A 20,592-nucleotide genomic window follows, 5' to 3' on the forward strand; every position below is an offset into this window, starting at 1 on the left:
TCTGCATCAATTGATATGACCATGTGGTTTTTTTCTTTCAATTTGTTTATGTGATGTATCACGTTTATTGATTTGCGGATATTGTACCATCCTTGCATCCCTGGGATAAATCCTACTTGGTCATGGTGTATGATCTTTCTGATGTACTGCTGGATCCGATTTGCTAAGATTTTGTTGAGGATTTTGGCATCTATGTTCATGAGGGATATTGGCCTGTAATTCTCTTTCATTGTGTTGTCTTTACCTGGTTTTGGTATTAGGGTGATGCTGGCTTCATAGAATGAGCTTGGAAGTGTTCCTTCCTCTTGAATTTTTTGTAGTAGTCTGAGGAGGATAGGTTTTAGTTCTTCCTTGAATGTTTGGTAAAACTCCCCTGTGAAGCCGTCTGGTCCTGGGCTTTTGTTTGATGGAAGCTTTTTGATGACTGCTTCAATTTCTTCCATAGTTATTGGCCTGTTGAGATTTTTAGATTCTTCCTGATTGAGTTTTGGAATGCTGTATTTTTCTAGGAATTTGTCCATTTCCTCCAGGTTGTCTAGTTTGTTGGAGTAAAGCTGTTCATAGTATTTTTTAACAATCATTTGTATTTCTGTGGGGTCTGTTGTTATTTCGCCTCTATCGTTTCTGATTTTATTTATTTGGGTCCTCTCTCTCTGCTTCTTGGTGAGTCTGGCTAGAGGTTTATCAATCTTGTTTATCCTTTCAAAGAACCAGCTCTTGGTTTCATTGATTTTCTGTATTGTTTTTTTGGTCTCTATGTCATTTATTTCTGCTCTAATCTTTATTATCTCCTTCCTTCTACTCACTCTGGGGTTTTCTTGTTGCTCTCTTTCTAATTCTTTGAGTTGTAGAGTTAGATGATTTACTACCGTTTTTTCTTGTTTTTTGAGATAGGCCTGTAGAGCTATAAACTTCCCTCTCAGGACTGCTTTCAATGTGTCCCATAGGTTTTGGATTGTTGTGTTTTCATTGTCGTTAGTTTCCAGGATGTTTTTAATTTCTTCTTTGATCTCATTGGTAACCCAATCAATATTTAATAGCATGCTATTTAGCTTCCAGGTGTTTGAGTATTTTGGGTTGTTTTTATTGTAGTTTATTTCTAATATTATGCCATCGTGGTCTGCGAAGACGCTTTTTATGATTTCAATCTTCTTGAATTTGGGGATACTTTGCTTGTGACCCAATATGTGGTCTATTTTTGAATATGTCCCATGAGCACCTGAGAAGAACGTATATTCTCTGGCTTTGGGGTGAAGTGTTCTGAAGATGTCTATTAAGTCCATCTGATCTAGTGAGTCATTTAGGATTGCTGTATCTTTGCTGATTGTTTGTCTATAGGACTTATCCAGTGCTGTCAATGGTGTATTAAAGTCCCCTACTATGATTGTATTGTTGTCGATCTCTCCTTTGATATTTTCCAGGAGTTTTTTTATGAATTTGGGTGCTCCTACATTGGGTGCATATATGTTTACCAGGGTTATATCTTCTTGTTGTATTGATCCCTTTAGTATTATGAAGTGGCCTTCCTTATCTCTTCTTAAGGCCTTCACTTTGAGGTCTATTTTGTCCGATATAAGTATTGCTACCCCAGCTTTCTTTTCCTTTCCATTTGCCTGAAAGATATTTTTCCATCCTTTCACTTTCAGTCTGTGTGAGTCCCTTCTAATGAGGTGGGTTTCTTGTAGACAGCAGATGTATGGGTCATGTTTTTTTATCCATTCAGCCACTCGATGTCTTTTGGTTGGAGCATTTAGTCCATTTACGTTTAAAGTTATTATTGAAAGGTACTTGTTTGTAGCCATTTCTTTTTGTGTGTGTGTGTGGCTGTTTTCTTTCTGAGCTTTTTATTTCTTCTTTTTATACCAGTCCCTTTAGCATTCCTTGCATTGCTGGCTTGGTGGTGACAAACTCCCTTAGTCTTTTTTTGTCTGTGAAGCTTCTTATTTCCCCTTCAAGTTTGAATGATAGCCTTGCTGGATAGAGTATTCTTGGATTCAGTCCTTTGCTTTGCATCACTTTGTAAATTTCAGTCCATTCTTTTCTGGCCTGATGTGTTTCTGTTGAGAAGTCATTTGACAATCTAATGGGAGATCCCTTGTATGTAACTTTCCGTCTCTCTCTTGCAGCCTGTAAGATTCTCTCTTTGTCCTGAACATTTGCCATGGTGATTATGATGTGTCTTGGTGTGGGTCTTTTCGGGTTCACCTTGTTTGGGACTCTCTGGGCTTGTGTGACTTTTTTCTTCCCCACCTCAGGAAAGTTTTCTGATATTATTTCTTCGAGTAGGTTTTCTAATCCTTGTTCATCTTTCTGTTGTTCTGGTACTCCTATTATTCGTATGTTGTTTCGTTTCATGTTGTCCCAAAGCTCCCTTAGGCTCTCCTCCTGTCTTTTAATTTTTTTCTCCAATTGCAGTACATTTTGGGTGTGTTTTGCTTCCTTGTCTTCTAATTCACTTATTCGGTCCTCCGCTTCTCCTAGTCTACTGTTGATACTTTCAATGGAGTTTTTCATTGCAGCTATATCACTCTTCATTTCTTCTTGGGTCTTACTTAGGTTGTTGATTTTTTCATCTGTTTCTTCTAGCTTCTTCCATATGTTATCGATTTTTTCATCTGTTTCTTCTAGCTTCTTCCATATGTTATCGATTTTTTCATCTGTTTCTTCTTGCTTCTTGCAGAGGTTGTCGATTTTTTCCTCCATCCGGTTTATGCACTCTAGGATCCTTATTCTGAATTCTTTATCTGTCATGTTGCATGCCTCTGTATTACTTAGCTGCTTTTCTGGAGAGTCCTCCTTCTCTTTCCTTTGGGGGTTTCTTTGTCTACCCATGTTTGATCTCACTGACATATCTAGACGTTGAGTTGTTCAGTGGTTGCTCCCTTGCTGGCAGTGACTCCTTGGTCTGTGGTTGCTCTTCGGGCGGTTGTGGTAGCAGCTGCTCTTCAGTTGGCAGCAGCTCCTCTGGTGGGTGCTGTTCACAGCTGTGGTGGCTCTTCCGGCTGGTGGGGCGAGGTTTCACGTACAGCTGCTGTTCCTCAGCAGAGGATGAGGTGCTCAGGAGGTTGCTGTTGCTTGGATCTGCTGCGTTGATTTAAAGGCACAAAATACAACACAACAAGGCACCACGTACCAGGCACTATACACAAATATATTCACGATATTAATAACCCCAATTAAAGGTGACCACCTGAATTAAGAGAATTAGGGGATAAGGAAGAAGGAAGAGAAAAAGATAAAAGAGAAAAAGGAAAAGAAAAGTAGGGACCAAAAAAAGGGAGTGCAAAAATGAAATTGGGAAAAAGGAAGGGGGAAAATAAAAGCGAGAAAAGAAAAGAAAAAAAAAAAAAAAAGAGCGAAAAGAGAGAATGAAGTGGAAGAGGGAAGAGACTTTTTATATGAGGAGAATACTCCTATAGAACAGCCATTAATCCCAACAAATTCCAGCAACAGCTCCCTGGATATGAATGCCAACTAGAAACAACCAATAATATAACGATGAAAATAGAATGGTGAACACTAATCCCAAAATAAAATGAAGAAAAAATAAAATGGCACTTTAAAAAATGGTAAAATGGTAGCAGTAATAATACTGGTTAAAAATAAGAAGGTAGTAATTAAAAGGGTAAAATCAGGTGATGGAAAAAGAAGAAAAGAAAGGAAAAAAAAAAAAAAAGAACAGAAAAAAAAAAGAATGAAAAAAAAATTGGTTTCTTAGTTAAAAAGTGAAAAAAGAAAAAAAAATTGCAGTAGTGAAGGTCCTTCGTTTCTTCTATTCTTCAGTGTGGCTTGCCTTAGACCTTCCAGGCATTCAGGAGAGTGTTGAGTTTCCCTGCGATATACTGTTCTTCTGTGTTGTAAACCACAGTCCTTATTTTAAAGCATGCCGCATTTATTTCCCAGACTGCCTTATTTTGTGTTTAGCAAAGAGTCAGTTTGTGGGTCAGCCTCTGGGTGGCAGTGTTCTGGGGTTGGCCTCTGAGGCTATAGGGCCTCTCTGTCCAGTGGAAGTTCACTGCCCAGAGCTGACTGCGTAATAGTTAGTTACCGGCGCTATGTTGTTGCTGGGATTGAAAATCCCCCTATAGGCCAGACCCTGTTAACTCCCAGGGACTGATCAGGTTATCTTAATCCTTGATCTCGTACAGGGTGGAATCTGGGTGTGGCTGTGCTCCTTGCCTGGGGGCTGGGGGGAGGAGACTCCCTCTCAGGAGCGGGTGGCTGCCCCAGTCCCGGCCGGGCTCTGGGGTGTCTCAGCACTCAATTCACTACCACCTCTCCCGGCTCCCCCTCTTTCCCCAGTCTCTCCCCAGATTCCACTCCCCAGCACACTCTCCCTCTCTTCAGCACAGGTGAGTGTCTGTATCCGAAATGTCCCATGAACAGGATTCAGTGAAAACAAACAAACAAATGCCGGCCGCGGAAACGGGGAAGGCTTGGTTTCTGTAAGCTTCTTCTCTTACCGGGACTGCATGGTCAGGTCAGCTCTTCAGGCTGCCCCCTTTAGGCTCAGTCCTCCGTGATCACAGAACCCAGCTCTCAATTTCCCTGGCGGCGCCAGGAATCCCGCGGATCTCCTTTCCCCCGTCAGGGGCTGTGCCTGTCCCAAGGGACGCGGCTGTCTGCCACGCGGTCTCCCTCCGACTCTCTGGGCTCAGAGGTCTGGCAAACTTTCCTGCCCAAATCCCTGGTTTTTTTTTTACCTTTCCAGGGGAGTTCTGCTCTTCCCGGCTGCAAACCCTCTCACCAGCTGAGCAATTTCGCCAATTCGGTGTGAGTGTTACTAGCTTCAGCTGCTCATTCCATTTGCTCCGGGACACGACCTGGGACACGTCTGCCTATATCGCCGCCATCTTGGTTCTCCCCTCCATTAGATATTTTGTGTATTTTTTTTATGCCTGCCCCCTACCCTCCAGCCAATCTTGTCTTTGTTTTTTTATCTTCTTTGAAGGAAATAATTTGTCATTGAAACACAAACCTGACAGGTAATGCCACGCAAGGGTAAGAATTTCTTCCCATTCCCCAAGATAGCCATTGTGCTTTTTCTCTCTGTTATTCAGAGTGTGGCTATATTGGGTTTCTTAATTCCCTCAGGCATTTGTTAATAATACCTTTAGAGTGTTCACCAAGTGCTGTGGCCTTTAAAAGGCATCAAAAGGATTACATCAGAAATAGAAGGTAGAGCCCTTGTCTTTCAAGGAGTTTGTAATCTAAATGGCAGGAGAGGGTGGCATGCATGTGAATTTCTGAACATTTAACAACAGGCTATAAGAATTATCAGTGAATGGAGTTCCACCAGAGCATGCAGCATGAGGATTGATAATGGGAAGGTGGGTAAAGTAGAGCATGCTCCTAGGGTGACTGAGTTTTTGAGGCAGGCAATCCTTGATTACTAGGGAAGAGGTTAGTCCAGACAGAGGAGATGCTGAGTACTTCCTCCTAGATATCTTCCCAGGATGCCTTGCTAGAATGTTAAACCTATTATGGAAAATGGAATGATTTTTTTCTCCTAAATTCAGGCCTCTTTTTGTCTTCAGTATTCTCTCAAAGTCATTTTGTTTCCTGAATTATGCACCTGTCTTTTACAAATTCAGTTCTTGAATGAGTGAGTTTTATGAGGGGAAGGACAACAAATAGATTGTTTGGATCAAATGAATTCGTGTGTGTGTGTGTGTGTGTGTGTGTGAGAGAGGGGGGGCGGTAAGAGAGAGGAAATGAGTTGATAGATGATCTTGATGTCTAGGCATTGGATCTGGGCTTGATAATTAGGGGAAGGAGTCTTGGGTGTGAGGAAACTGGCCTAGGGAGAAAGAAAAATACCACTCTAACTCCCACCTTCCAGGGCTGACTTCATTAACTGCCCCCACCAGATTTCTCCAGATTTTTGTTGAGATAGAGACTTTCATTCCACTTCTTATCTTAACTAAGAAAAGCCATCCTGAATTGGCTTCAGGTTGGTGCTGCTGGTAGGCCTGATAGTGATAGGCATTGGGGAAAACTGAGAATCTTATATCTTAGGTGATATTTGACTGTGTCTCTGCATGGCATGAAGATGCTCAACTCTGCAGTCTCCCTTGTGAGAGGGAAGTATCTCAGCCTTTTCAGGGTCTTCCTGCCTCCAGACTTCTTAGTGCCTTGTTTACATTGCCCTTGTTATGCCCAGATTTCAGGATCCCCAAAAGACCATCAGGGAGCCGAGTCCGATGCAAAAGCAAAAGAGCCTTTATTCGAGCTAACTCGAGCTCCCTGTCTACCACACTCGCCGACATAGCAGCAGGAGGGAGGGAGGGAAGGAGGGAGAGAGAGAGAGAGAGAGAGAGAGAGAGAGCGAGCTCTGTGGGGAGAGGGGTTTTATAAAGGCGTTGGAGTAAGGGGAGGAGAGAGGACTGTGGGCCCTGCCGATTGGCCAGGCGCAAGTCGGGATCTTGTTACACAGGATGTGGTTGTGTCTATGGCATGCACTTCCCTTGATTATCATTGGTTAGTTTAAAGAAATCCTAGGTGTGGCTAGCAGAGGCTTGGGCTTCCGGGAAGAAGCTCCTTGCTGAGCACATGGCTAATGGCTGCTGCCACAAAATGGAGGATCCGGGGCAAGATGGGGGGTGTAGCCCTCACCCTTTCATCCTGATGTTAGCAGCAATGTTGAACCTTGGTGTAGCAACCTCGGTTCTTGAGTTTAGCAAAGAAAGAATTCAGACCTAAGAACTCTAGCACAAGAGGAAGTTTATTTAGCATGACATTCAAAGAGAAAATTCAAGGGAGCTGCTCAGAGAGCTGCTTTGGTTTTCTAGAAAGAAAGTCATAGAGGCAGAAGAAGTGAGCCAGTTGGGCTGGGTGGACTCAAGAAACAAGGAATAGAGGCTTAAGAAGGGTTCTTAGAGCTTGGGAGAAAGAAAGCAAAGATATACGCCTGAAGAAGGAAGGTGTGGGTGTACACTGGGTCCTTTGTCTTAAGGGTTTTTATATGTTTTCTAAAGGAGGGAATTTTAGGGGAGGTCTACGGGGAGGATCTCAATAGAATATTCATCAGTTTTCCAAGTGTGTCCTTTAATACGCTGATTCATCAAAATGGGTCAGGGTGGTGGTCTCTACTGATAGGTCAGTGCTAGGATCATTGGTCATTGCATCTGGTCCTGATGCCATCCATTGCCTTGCTTCATTTTGTCTTGTTGATTTTCTAGGCCTGGAGCTAAAATACAACTGAGGCCTAGATGTTATCTCTAGTATGACCAAATCTCTGTTTCTGTGGTCAATAGACCTGAGGCTTTGTTCCTAAGATTATTTGATGCTGATCAGAACCTCATTGTCCTGAGGGCTCAATGCTTAAGGGAGTGGTCCTGCAAGGGAGAAGGAGGCAGGTGGTTCAGGGTGCTAGATGAAGCCAGTTTGAATTAGCTGCCTATCTCAGTTTCCCCATTCCACTTGCCAAGGAATTTTCCTGGCTTCTTACTATTCTTACTGCCTTACCACCACCCTGAATCTGTATCTCTCTTTTCTTCTCTACACTCTAAAAAACAAAGAAGCAAACCCCAAATCCCACAACACTTTTATGCAGAACTTGGCGGATTAAAATAACTTTTATTTTGCCCATGATTTTGTTGGGTTAGGAATTCGGGAAAGGCTGAATTGGGTGGTTTGTCTGATCCACAGCTGAGGCAGTTGGGGCTAGATGATCCGCTTCTAAGATTGCTTCTTCACTCTTATGTCTGATACCTGGGCTGAGATGGCTGACAGTTGGTGCTGGCTCTTAGGAAGGTGCTCAGCTGGGCCTGCTGGTCTGAGCACCGACAGGTGATCTCTCCATGTGTGCTTTTGTTACTCACAGCATGGCAACTGGGTATCTAGAGGGACCATTCCCAAAAGGTGTGGATAGAAACCTTAAGGCTCAAGGCTTCTTATGATATAGCTTCATAAGTTCCAGAACCCCATTTCTCAAATAACTTATTACGATTAACCCAGACTCAGAGGAGGGGAATTATTCTCCATATTTCACTGGGAGAAACAGCAAAGAATTTGAGGCCATCTTTATTGGCTGACAGTGGGATAATATCAAGATAGCATTTATTTCATAGCAATTTATGTCTCTCCTGAGGTTCAAGAGGCTTAAAGTACAGATACTAATATTTAGTTTCATGTAAGGGGACCCCATTCCAAGTGGTACAACCTTCATTTAAGCAAAAACTCTGATGTAATTCACCCCAGTCATTTAAAGAATAAAAACTCTAAAAGTACATGAGTGAAATCTCAAATATCAAGAAAGATGTCAGTCCTCTGAAGTCATTGTGCAAACTAATTTGTCAAAAGAGTTCTAAGGAATCAGATCTTACAGCTGGAAAGGACTCAAAGGGATTGCATCACCATTATCACCTTACAAAAGATTTATCGAGCACCAGAACCTGGGAATGCAAAAGATAGTAAGACAGAATTCTTGCCCTATATCTTGAGACATAGTTGAGGAAATAGGACTGATGCATAAAAGGTGAATATAAATCCATGTAATGGAATGTAGACTGAGTGGCAAATAAAAATATAGGTGATATGTGTATAAGAAGTGATCAGTAGAAGCTATTGGGGCTGGGTCGGGACTGGGAAAGGGTATAAGGAGATGGGTTTTTCATTATACTTAAAACATAAAATCCAAGTTATAGGCCATTACCTCTGTGACCTGGGCCCCTGCTTTATTTCCTTTTCTACCTCCTTTACCTCACTTGTAGGTCTGTTTCCTTCTTTGAATATGCAGGTGTTTCAAGACCTTTGCACTAGTTTCTTCCTCTGCCTGGAATGCTCTTTCCCCAGATATTCCCATGGTTCGCTTTCTCATTTCAATAGATCGCTGGTCAAATATGCCTTCCTCAAGCCTTTTCTGACCACCCACCCTATCTACTTCCTACCTCTCCTTACTATTTATCTTCATGAAGGAAGGACTGTTATCTGCCTTATTCATTATTGTATTTTTAGCACCTAGAAAAATGTCTGGAAAATAGCTTGTACCCAATAAAAGATGGTTGAATGAATAAATGAGTGAATGAAGAACCCAGAAACAGGAGCAGGATTTCGCAAAGTGGAGAACAGATGATGTTCCTGGCTGCCTGCAAAGTAGAGTAAAAGAGAATCAAAATGTACATGATACATTTATAGATTATCTGTTTCAACACATGACATCAGGTTCTCATTTTACAACTTGGGCCCTTCAAACCACCCTCTTTCTTGCTCCATGTGATAAACATTATAATAGGGCTTACACAGGGGATGATTCATTCAGACCAGAATAGCTAGGTCATGCCTGGTCTCAGTTGTAGGAAAACTTGCCATTTTTTGAAAAATACTCTGTACTATATTCCACTTTTTTGTCTTTGTTCTTGTTCATATTTCCATGTGGAATATTCTGTTTTTTGTCTTGAACTATTGAAATTCCACATGAATGATCCCTTTCCTCCATTGTACTTAATATTTACATGATTTGATTACCACATAAGCACATTCTTCTTCAGTTGGAAGTATTTGTGTACATCTATTTCTTTCCATTGAATATAAACTCTTAGAGGTCAGAGCTTGGGTCTAGTTTAGCTTTTATTTACCCATGTTAGCACATAAGAGAGTCTTACTAAAAATGTGTTAAACTTAATTGAAATGAGTAATCAGTACTTCAGCTTGTAATGTAAAATAAATACATATGCCTAGAAATCAGAAGAAGCAATGCTAAATTCCTGAAGAAACTAAACAATAATGAAGTATCTTCATTAGGGTTTTTTTCTGATTGGTTTGATCTGTTTAACATCTTCACATTGCATTCATGTTTACAAAGGGCCTGCAGAATCAACAATTCACACATTTTTAAGTTATCTATTGCTGCCCAGCCAGTTTGGCTCAGTAGTTGAGTATTGGCCTCTGAACCAGGAGGTCATGGTTGGATTCCCAATCAGGGCACATGCCTGGGTTGTGGGTTCGATCCTCAGGGGGAGCCTGCAGGAGGTAGCTAATCAATGATTCTCTCTCATCATTGATGTTTACAGCTCTCTTTCCCTCTCCCTTCCTCTCTGAAATCAATAAAAATATATTTTAAAAACTTATCTATTGCTGCATAGCATAATATCCCCAAAATTTAGTGGCTTAAAACAATAACAGCTTATTATTTCCCACAATTTTGTGGGTTGGCTAGGATCAAATGAATGGTTCTTCTTTTCCATGTGGTGTTGACTAGTATCACTAATATAGCAGATGCTTTGAGTTTTAGAGCTTGGCTGGGACTGGAATGTCCAAGAAAGCTTCACTCACATGTCTTATGTTAGCTATAGGCTGGGGCACTTTCATTCTCTTATGAAAATAAGAGAATTTTCTCCAGTATCTAGATTAGCCTCTTTATAGCATAGTGGCTCAGTTCCAAGTGTGTGAATATGGAAGATACCACTTCTCTCTAGATCTTGGACTGGCACAGCATAACTGCTACATTTTGTTGCTCAGAGGGAGTCACAAGACCAGGCCATATTCAAAGAAAGAAAAATGAACGCAACTTGATGGGATAGGTAGCAGGTAAGCAGATGGGAGGAATTAGTGGGCAGTGTTTGCAGATAGTCCACCTCAGAATGCTTAGATATTCATTAGAATAATTAATCTTTTCAGTGAGAAATAAAGCATTCTTTAAACAAACAAACACTCTACTGATTTCTGAGAGAGAGAGGGATAGAGAGATAGAAACATCAATGATGAGAGACTATCATTGATTGGCTGCCTCCAGCCCCTCCCTCCCTCCCTCCTGCCACCTGGGGTATGTGCCCTGACTGGGAATTGAACTGTGACCTTCTGGTTCATAGGTTGATACTCAGTCACTGAGCTACACCGGTCAGCAAAATAGAGTGTTCTTTGATAACTTCCAGAACTTCAAGTATTATTTGAACCCATGGTTTTTAATTGTGAATGTTTATAGAGAGAAATGCTGTGTACAGTTTGGGTTTAATTGAGCAGCAGCTGAAGATGATCACTGACTGTGTTGCCCTTGTTTTCTGCTTTTCTTGCCTTTCAATTATTTGTATATGTTCCCCTTGTTTGATTGAAGGTTGGCATCAGAAGCCGAAGGATCTGAAGGGTGGTCCTGGACTCATCTCTGGTTCTCAGTGTAACCTAGAGCAAGAGACTTCATCAGCAGGATCAGTAAGCAACAGGCCAAGAAGCAAAGGGAAACAAGCCTGTTGCTCTGGGCTGATGTTATACTGTTAACAGATGGCAGAGAGAAGCTAGAACTACTCAACTGCTGTTTGGCTTCCATTTTCTCTGTCCTGTTTTCTCTAATTTCTTTTTTTCCTCCTATATTTCCCCAAAGCAGCTACAGGAATCTTTTAAAAATATAAATCAGTAGGGGATAACGTGGGGATAAGGACACATATGTAATATCTTAATCAATAAAAAATATATTTAAAATATATATAAATGATAAATCATTCATCAGCTTAAAATTCTCCAATGGATTTTCACTGTACTTAAAATAAAATACAGACTCATCATTATCATAAATTGACTCTTGCTCTCACCTCTCCAACTTCACCTCCTACTGCTGTCTACTCCCTCTTTATGTTTCAGCCACATTTTATTTCTTTGTGTTCTTAGAGCCTCCACCTTTCCCTCCTGCCATGCATCCTGCCTAGAATTTGAGTTCATCCCATCCAAAGGCCTTCACACTTGGCGTTTCCTCTCTCTGGAACAATCTGCCCTGGATCTGTGTGTGTGGCTGGTGCTTCATTCAAGACCCAGCACATAGGATCTCAGAGAGACCTTTCTTGACCTCCCAGACTATAGTAGTACACCAGGAACTCTCACAATTTCTCTGTTTCTCAACTTTCTTATCTATACAATGTGGTTGATATGAAATATATTATATATGTATTTCATAGAGTTATAATGAGGATTAAATTATCTAATATTTAGAAGGGTATCTGGCATATAATATGCTCTCAAATGTTAGCTGTATTACTATCTTTACTACCTGAAATTCTGTTTTATTAGCTTGTTTGTTTTTCATTCGTCATGAGAATAGCTCTTTGCAAGCAGGAACTGCCTTTGCTTGTCTTATCGTATGTCTTACCTGTATTTCCATTGTGTTCACATATACAGTAGATGCCCAACAAATACTTTTAAAATGAGTAAATAAAAGATAGGAATGGTTATACTAAACAGAAAAAATTATTGGTGACATGAAATTAAAGCTTGTGCAAGTTGAATAGATTATACAAGACTGTCTAGTAGTTGCTCAAAATGAGTTTAAGATTTTTGATCCAGAAAAACTCTATTCAAGAGCACTGAAAAAACTCAGAGATCATTTATTAAGTTTTATTTTACAAAATTTTGATAGTGGAAAAATGTTGGAATTGTGAAGGTAGGTAAATGCAATCCTGATTTCCAATAGTGAGGAATATGGTTCAAAAAACCATAGACTGGGAGGGAACTTTATGCTACTTGTAGAAATAATTCTAGAATGGATTATTAGAAGGATGGTTTGTGAATATTTAGAACAGTGTTGTTTAGTGATAAAGTGGCCTGGAAATATAAATATATATATAATTTAATTCGATGGCAGAATTGAGGTGAGAATAAAGACCTGATTCTGCTCCAGCAGTGTTTTCAAAGTGGGATCTTAGAGCTCCTCAAATTCTATACAAAATAGAATATTTTTTTGTATGTTTTTATTTTGAGGATAAGCTAAAAAACAAAAGCTGCTTTTAAAGACAGTTTCTCAGTTGGGGAACATTGACCTCTGGAAGTACATAGGCATAGTCTCAGAGGTCCATGAAATGTAATTCCCCCTTGCAGTCCTTCAAAATAGGTCTGTGCAGTACTCTAGATTGAGAAACTTAGCACTGTAGTACTTTGCCAATTTATCTGATTAACTACCTATTATTCCTCTACAGAAAACAGCATATGTTCTTCCATCAGACCTGGACTATCCAATACAGTAGCTTCTACCACATGCAGCTGTTAAACAATGAAAATGTGACTACTACAAATTGTTATGCCCTGAAGTGGAAAAGGCATAGTGGAGTTCAATGACAGTAGCAAAAATGTAAAATCTCTCATTATTTATTTTATTTTGAGTGTTTGTTGAACTAATGTTTTTGACATATTAGAAAATATATTATTGAGGTTAATTTCCCCCTTTAAAAAATGTGGCAAGTATGCTACTAGAAAATTTAAAATTACATTTTTTTGTCTGGCATTATTAGATGGTGCAGCATTACAATTTGTTGCCTCATTCATGAGGAAAGGTTGAAGGAATTGGTGAACATCACTGTGCAGATGAGGTGATATGACAACTGTTTTCAACCATTTGGATGGCTCACATTCATAAAAGAGATTCTATTCTCTTCTGTATTCCTCAGAAGGTAAAGGAAGACAAATATAAATGTCAAGTTAATATAAGAAAGACCTTTCTAAAAGTATTGTCCAAAGATAGTACGGGCTCTGTCTAGAACTGGTGAATTCCTCATCATTATACATAATTTGAGCAGAGGCTAGACAGCTGCCTATTTAGGGTTAGAGAGTTCAGGTGTTCAAAATTTCATTCCTGAGATGAAAACAGACAAAGGGTTGATTTTATAGAATATGACATAAATGGATTCTGAAGTATACTTCACTTTTTATGTTCTTTTCCTCTAAACTTTCATATGAATACTAGAGGCCTGGTGCACGAAATTCATGCAGGGGGGTGAGGGTCCCTCAGCCTGGCCTGTACCCTCTCCAATCCAGAAACCCTCAGGGGATATCTGACTGCCGGTTTAGGCCTGATCCCTGCAGCCTGATCACCCCTAACTGCCCTCCCCTGCCGACCTGGTCACCTCTAACCGCTTCTCCCTCGGCCCCCGCCACCGTGGCTTTGTCTGGAAGGACGTCTTGCCCTCCAGTCCCCCAATATCCATGTATTTTTGTATATGTGTGTATGTATGAATATTGTTTTTTGTTAATCCTCACCTGAGGACGTTTTTCATTGATTTTTAAATTAGAAGGGAAGGAGAGAAACAGAGAGGGAACCATGGCTGTGAGAAAGACACATCAACTGGTTGCCTCCTGCACATGCCCTGACTGGCTCCAGCCAAAACAGCACCTCCGACAGGGCCAACTGCTGGCAGCCCACTGGGGCTCAGGCGTTGAGTGTATGGTAATTTTGTTTCTGCTTCCACTTCTGGTAGAGGTCCCACTTGTAGGAGCTGCTGATGTAGCGACCACTTTCTGTATTGATCTTCTTCTTGTCCTCCTGTCCTGACTGTCCCACAAACTGCTTCTTCTTCTGGTCCCACTTGAGCTGCTACCAGCTCTTGGTCAGGTTCTGGGCCTCATCCCCCATCAGGTCCAGGAGAGTGCCAGCCACCTGCCGCTCAAAGGCGCCTCTGTCCTTACCAATGCTCAGGCCCCATTCACTGTCAAAGTCCTTGGGCCCATAGGGAACATAGAAATCCTGGTCCAGCAGCAGGGCCTCCTCCTTCCACTTCTTGGCTCCACGCTCAGGTCCTGGCTGCTGCTGTTTCCGGCCCACAGCCTCTGTGAAGATGTCCTCTACGCGCTCTCTCTCTCCTTTTCCTTCTCTACCTTATCCTCCTCCTCCTCTTTCCCAAGCTTCTGCTCCTGCCTGGCCCTGCTGGAAGCTGGCGATGGCCTTGCAGTCCTTCTGCCACTTGGCCTCATTACCTAGCTGCTCAGATCCTGGCTGGAGGCATTGATCTCAAAGATGGTCTCCCGCCAGCAGTACTGCTTGATGCTGTCCATCAGCCTCAGCCGCTAAAGCTTCTCCTCCTCGAAGCTCAAGCTGAAGAGGGGGTACAGGCCCAGCCCCGTGAGGTCCAGCTCCTTGGCCCATTTGATGGACTCTGGTGAGGGTGCAGGCCGTCAGCGCACATACTGCTGCTGGGCGTTGTCAGCCTTTGCAGCCCAGGCCCCACAGCTGCAGTGACGCCTCCAGGGTGTTCCACAGGCCTCAGTCCCCGTCGTCCACCATGTTCTGTGGCACCCGGCCCAGCATGCCGTCCACGCCTACCACATCTGAGGGCTCCTTGTAGGGGCGGGCGAAGGTGAGGGCATGGCCCAGGAACAGGTGCAGGTTCAGCAGATTGGGGACCTCATCTGGGGCCACCAAGGAGTAGGCTGTGCCACTTCGGCCAGCCCGGCCACACGACCCATGTGGTACAGGAAGAGCTTGCCCTCGGCTGGGCAGCTAAAGTTGAAGACATTGTCCGGAAGTGGGATGTCCAGGCCCTGGGCCACCAGGTCAGTCACAATGAGGTGGAGCACTTGCCCTGGGTGACCTTGGCCAGGTTGATATTGTGGGCTCTCTGGTCCAGGGCACTGTAGATGTGGTCACAGCTCACCCTGGGACCTGAGTGGCTTCACTCTGGCCTGGGACCTGGGCGGCTTTGCTCCGGCCCTGTCAGCAGGCACCTGGGACCAGCGGCTTCCCTCTGGCCCCACTTTGTCCAGAAGGACGTCTGCCCTAATTAGCATATTACCCTTTTATTAGTATAGATTTTTTAGTTGAAGAGCTTTGTTGCATTCTTGGTTTCAGAAATATTCACTCTAAGCCTAGTGAATCTGGTGAGCAGCGTATCAGGAATGTGCTTGGCAACAAGTGGAAAAACAAAACACAAAAACAAACTGTCAATGGCAAAATAAGTAGGGATTTATTTTAATCATATAACAAGCCTGGTGTCCACTGCATCTGGTATTGGTTTTTTGGCTCAAAGGCATCAGGGTAGGTGACTCTTCTTTTCTCTTGGCTTTTCATTTTCTTGTGGTAACAAGATAGCTGCAGCTATCAATGTAGTATCTGAAAGGCTGGAAGATAAGGGGAAAGAGGCTGTCACTTTTATCAGGAAAAGCAGTAATCATCCCAGAAATAGGACCAAGCACACCCCCTCTTTTGTTTCATTGACCAGCAGTGTCACATTGCAAGGGAGGCTGCAAAGGGAATGTTTGCTCTTTGGGTATCTAGAATGGAGACAGTACAGAAGGAGGAGGTTGGAAATAGAGGTTGTGTTTTGGGTTCCTTAGCTCAAAGAACAGGGTCTGCTACAGGTAGTCTTAGGTGTGACTGAGGGCACTACTCCCAAACCAAATCCAAGTGTTTTGGAGTTAAAAGAGAACATGATCCAGTCCCCTCTTTTTATTAAAAAAAATTTTTTTCATCAAGTGGTTTTAGCTTCTACTGATGATTATTGCCTAGGTTGAGTTTTGTTAAACAATACCTTCTTTTTAGAGATGAAAAAACTGAGGACCAGAGAAGTTCATGCCTTTGATTCTTATATAAATTGCTTGTAGGGCAGGAATAAGACTTCTTACTTTGCTCCCTTTCAAATCTAATCTTCATTAGCAAGGAGAGCATATTCCTTGAAAATGATAAGACATGTAGGATATAATTGTTTCTAATATTGCCTTTTTTTTTTTTACAATAGATTTAGACATTAGACATTTGTCTTACTACAAAGGAATTCTGAGTATATGAATGTAACATGTATTTTATTTTTGTTCATCTCTCCATTAGCATCTTATATTACCCTATCAATGTTCCCTCTGACCCATTACTGGCAATGTTCATCTGAGTTTCTGGTTGTCATCAGCTGTTGCACTTGCTCCTTAGGTATGCAGTTGCATGTCCTGTTTTGAAGAAGAAATTATTATTGATTAATTAAGAAAATAGAATGGAACAAGATGCCACTATTACTTTTTTTTAAAAAAATCCTAACCTGAGGACATTTTTCCATTGATTTTAGGGAGGGTGGAAGAGATAGGGAAAGACAGAGAGAAACATCAATGTGAGAGAAACACATTTATTGGTTGCCTCCTGCACGCACCCCGACCAGGACCCAGGCTAGGGAGGAGCCTGCAGCCAAGGTATGTGCTCTTGACCGGAATCCAACCTGGGATCCTTTGGTCCGCAGGCCAATGCTCTATTCACTGAGCCAAACCGGCTAGGGATACTACTGCCTTTAAAGACTCAAGGCCCCCCACCTCACTATACCTTGCCCCACAACTACCCTTGCACATCCCTTATGAACTACTTTGGGAAATGATGGTGGCAATGGTATGTTCAAAAGAGTATGAAAATGAAAGGTTGGAAATGCATAAGAAATTCAAATTTTTCTGAAGAGGAGAATTGACTTATGAAGTACTGTAATTAAAAATGAGGTTGGTGTGTTGTAACAGAAGGAATTTGATATGTTAAACAGCAAAGGTTGAGAAGTTGGGGACCTGTTTTTCACTATTTAATGTGCAGAGAATTTGGATAGGGAACTAGCTGTGTGGAGGAGTGCCTCTGTCTTATCCATTGTTGGGCTTTATGTATACCCATTTCTCTTAACTCAAAAACCTCTCCCAATGAGGTAGGTATTTTCCTCATTTTGCAGAGGAGGAAGCTCAGAGAGATGAATATTTCCAACATCTCAAAGCTAAAACATCATAGTCATGTTATTCAAACCCAGGGCTAACTCTAACACCTGTAATTCTTCTACAGAGTTCATCTGAATGTTTCTAAGTTTGCAGCTCTAATTGTTTTTGTGGTTAATGTTCTTGAACTGGTAACAAGTAAAGAATTTAACTATTTAATGACTCTCAACTTTCTTTGGCTTATTTATTTGAGATCATGCATTTTTTATTTGGGACAATAAATGTAATTTTATATTTAACTAGATATATTTGATTTTTCTCAGGTCTTGCATTTTTTTATTAGAGAACCAGGCTTTACTAGTACTGTTTTTGGAGGGGTGCATTTCTTATGAGGCAAAAATCTTATTCGGATAAATACACGCCATGACAATTGAAGTCTAAGGACTACTTACTGCAAGTTGTTATTTTTTTCTGCTGTGAACCTTATCATATCATGACTCATATCACCAGTAGCAACTTTGTGAATTGTGGCATTTGAGATTAAAATGATAAACAGGATGGTGTACTACATTACCCTAGTTACCAGAAAGGAATAGAAGTGTTGCCAAAGACTTAGGAAGTTCTGTTGTAACTGAAAGTAATCTTTGGCCATCTCAGTTTCACCATAACACGAAGAAGCAGGAACCTTGGAATTGCTCTTCTTTAGATGCCATTCCTGGATAATCACCAACTTCAGATTTTGAAAGGTCCTTTTATTTTGTGATTGCATCTTTCAGCAACAACTCTTATTATCCTATTATGCAATTTGTTTCATTTATGATGCTCAGGTGGGAAAACTTTTAGTGTGAGCAATTGAGGAGATCACTGTGATTGAGCATTTTGTGGTGTTTTCACTTATTTTGCTATTGAGCAAGCTGGGTTCATGACAGGTGAATTCTTTCCAGATGTGCTGCTGACTAACTGGACAGATCCCTGGGGTCTCTTCAGGAGTAACACAAGTGACTGTGTATTCTCACCCCCTTCCTCCATGCGCAGCTTCCTGTGGTCACTCTGTGAAGGACTCTGTCGTTGTGCAATGATTCCACAGTTAATACTGAACTGAGGAGGAGTGGTAGATAGTTCATCTAAGCAGGGAATCTCTGGGTTTTGCTAGGTCTTCCTATTTGGGTACCAGAACCTATCACTATCCAGGAGACACATCGAAGTTTTGCTTTTGTTTGCTTTGTTACCATTTTAGGCATGAAATGGAACCATTTTCTCCCAAAAAGTAATGTCCCTCTATGGAAATAAGTGATAGCCCTTTATGGGATTTAAGGGATCTGGAGCCAGGCCCATTAGTAACTGAAGCTGCAATGACTCCACTTGACCTTGACGGCCTTTTCCTGAAGTTATTGAGGAGAGGCGGGTATGGGAAATGCAGCTCCTTGACCTACAGTGCCCAGTCTTCAGCTCCAAGACAGGCAGCGTGGATTGCTAAGCCAAGGGGAGAAGCCTTCAGATTGCAAGGATTTGCTTTGTTGTTCAGAAATGAAAGACAGCGTAGCATATTCAGCTCTATTTTAAAGGCATTCATTAAGTCTGGAGGACTTAATATAGTTTCTAGATGTACCTACTCATTGCCAGGCATGTTCAGGGGTGAAATTGGGACCCACCTCAGGACTTTGGGGTCAGTTCTTGAGGAAATTTTTCCTGATAGTACTCTACTCCTGGAGGAGGGCTTTTTTGTTTTTCTCCTGAGTTCTCCTTTAATACAGAACTTACCTTGCTATATTATGCTTGCCTGTTTCCCTACTTATTTCCCTCCCCAGATTTTGAACGTTTGAGGATAGGGATAGTGTCTTATCACTATTTGAATATTCAGTGCTTGGTATATATGAGTTAAATAGATGCTTGTTAAGTTAATGAAATAGTGATATTTAGCTGTTTTCTTCCAGATAGTACTCCATCCCTTCCAAGAAAAAAACTATACCAGTTAGCCACAGTTGGTAATCAGAACTAATGAAACATGGTAGTATAGACATGGGTGAAGTTGAAAAATAAAGGAGATTATAAAATATGTAGGAATTGGGTAGGACATATATGAAGATGACTTCCAAATTCACTGGAGGCACATAAAAGAACACGAATAAATAGAGAACATATCATGTTGACTGATGAGAAGTGTCAATATAGTAAATATACCAATATGACTTTCACCCACATTAATGTAAAATTTGATGCAGTTCAGACAAAAATTGCAATGGGATAAATTGTTGTATGGGATTTGATAAAATAATTCCAAAGTTCAGAAAGATATTGTTTGAGACTAGTGAAGAATGAAAAATGATGAGATTTAATATTTGATGAAGTAAGATCATTATACATTATAAAATATAGTACATAAAAACAAAAGGACATATAAATGTAGAAAATAGAGGCCAGTGTAACCTTGACAGGCATAAGAAAAAATTATAGAACTCATTAACACAGATGCAGAAGTTCTTAACAAAACACTAACAAGTTGAATCTAACAGAACAGAAAAAGGATAATACATTATACCAAATGGAATTTATACCAGAAATTCAAGATTGGTTTAGCATTCCAAAGTTAATGTCATTTATTATATTAATTAGAGGCCCGATGCATGAAATTTGTACAAGAGTAGGCTTTCCTTCCCCCAGCTGCCAGCACCAGCTTCCCTCTGGCACCCGGGACCCAGGCTTCCCTCTGACCACCAGCAGGCGCCCGGAACCCGGGCTTTCCTCATAGCCCGGTTTCATCCGGAAGGCCATCTGGTCTAATTAGCATATTATGCTTTTATTATTATGGTTTGTATTAGCAGAATAAAAGAAATTAGAATGGCATAGCTACAATAAGAAGTCTAAAAGCAAGTTTGAATATATATGGAAACCTAGTACAGATTCACAACTCCTTATATGAAATGTTTGGGGCCAGTCATGTTTCAGAATTTGGGTTTTTTAGAACATCTCATAGTCAAATTCATGGTTGTTTTCACAAAACATTAATAATGACACCAAGTTGAATAAATAAAGACTAAAAATGGCCTCAAAATTAGCTCAGGTCAGGCTTTGCTATTAAATTAATTTTGGTACCAAGCTTTAAAAACACACAAACAAACAACATATTCTTTGTTTTCAGAGTTTTATGATTTCAGAATCTCAGGTAAGGAATTATAAACATTTTTTTTATATCAAGGTGAATCAATGATGAAAGGATTTCTGAAAGTGTTGGGA

The 20,592-nt window shown here is 41.1% G+C and overlaps 1 protein-coding gene and 1 pseudogene across 1 annotated transcript in view; one reads left to right on the forward strand and one right to left on the reverse strand.

The window, feature by feature from the left end:
• CRADD (CASP2 and RIPK1 domain containing adaptor with death domain) overlaps positions 1-20,592 on the forward strand; it is a 211,513-nt gene that overhangs the window by 21,472 nt on the left and 169,449 nt on the right. The gene's annotated exons all lie outside the window — the stretch shown is intronic.
• Positions 14,126-18,071, reverse strand: LOC132225800 (ATP-dependent RNA helicase DDX54-like; annotated as a pseudogene).

The sequence above is a fragment of the Myotis daubentonii genome, chromosome 2, assembly GCF_963259705.1.
Source record: "Myotis daubentonii chromosome 2, mMyoDau2.1, whole genome shotgun sequence".
NCBI lineage: Eukaryota > Metazoa > Chordata > Mammalia > Chiroptera > Vespertilionidae > Myotis > Myotis daubentonii.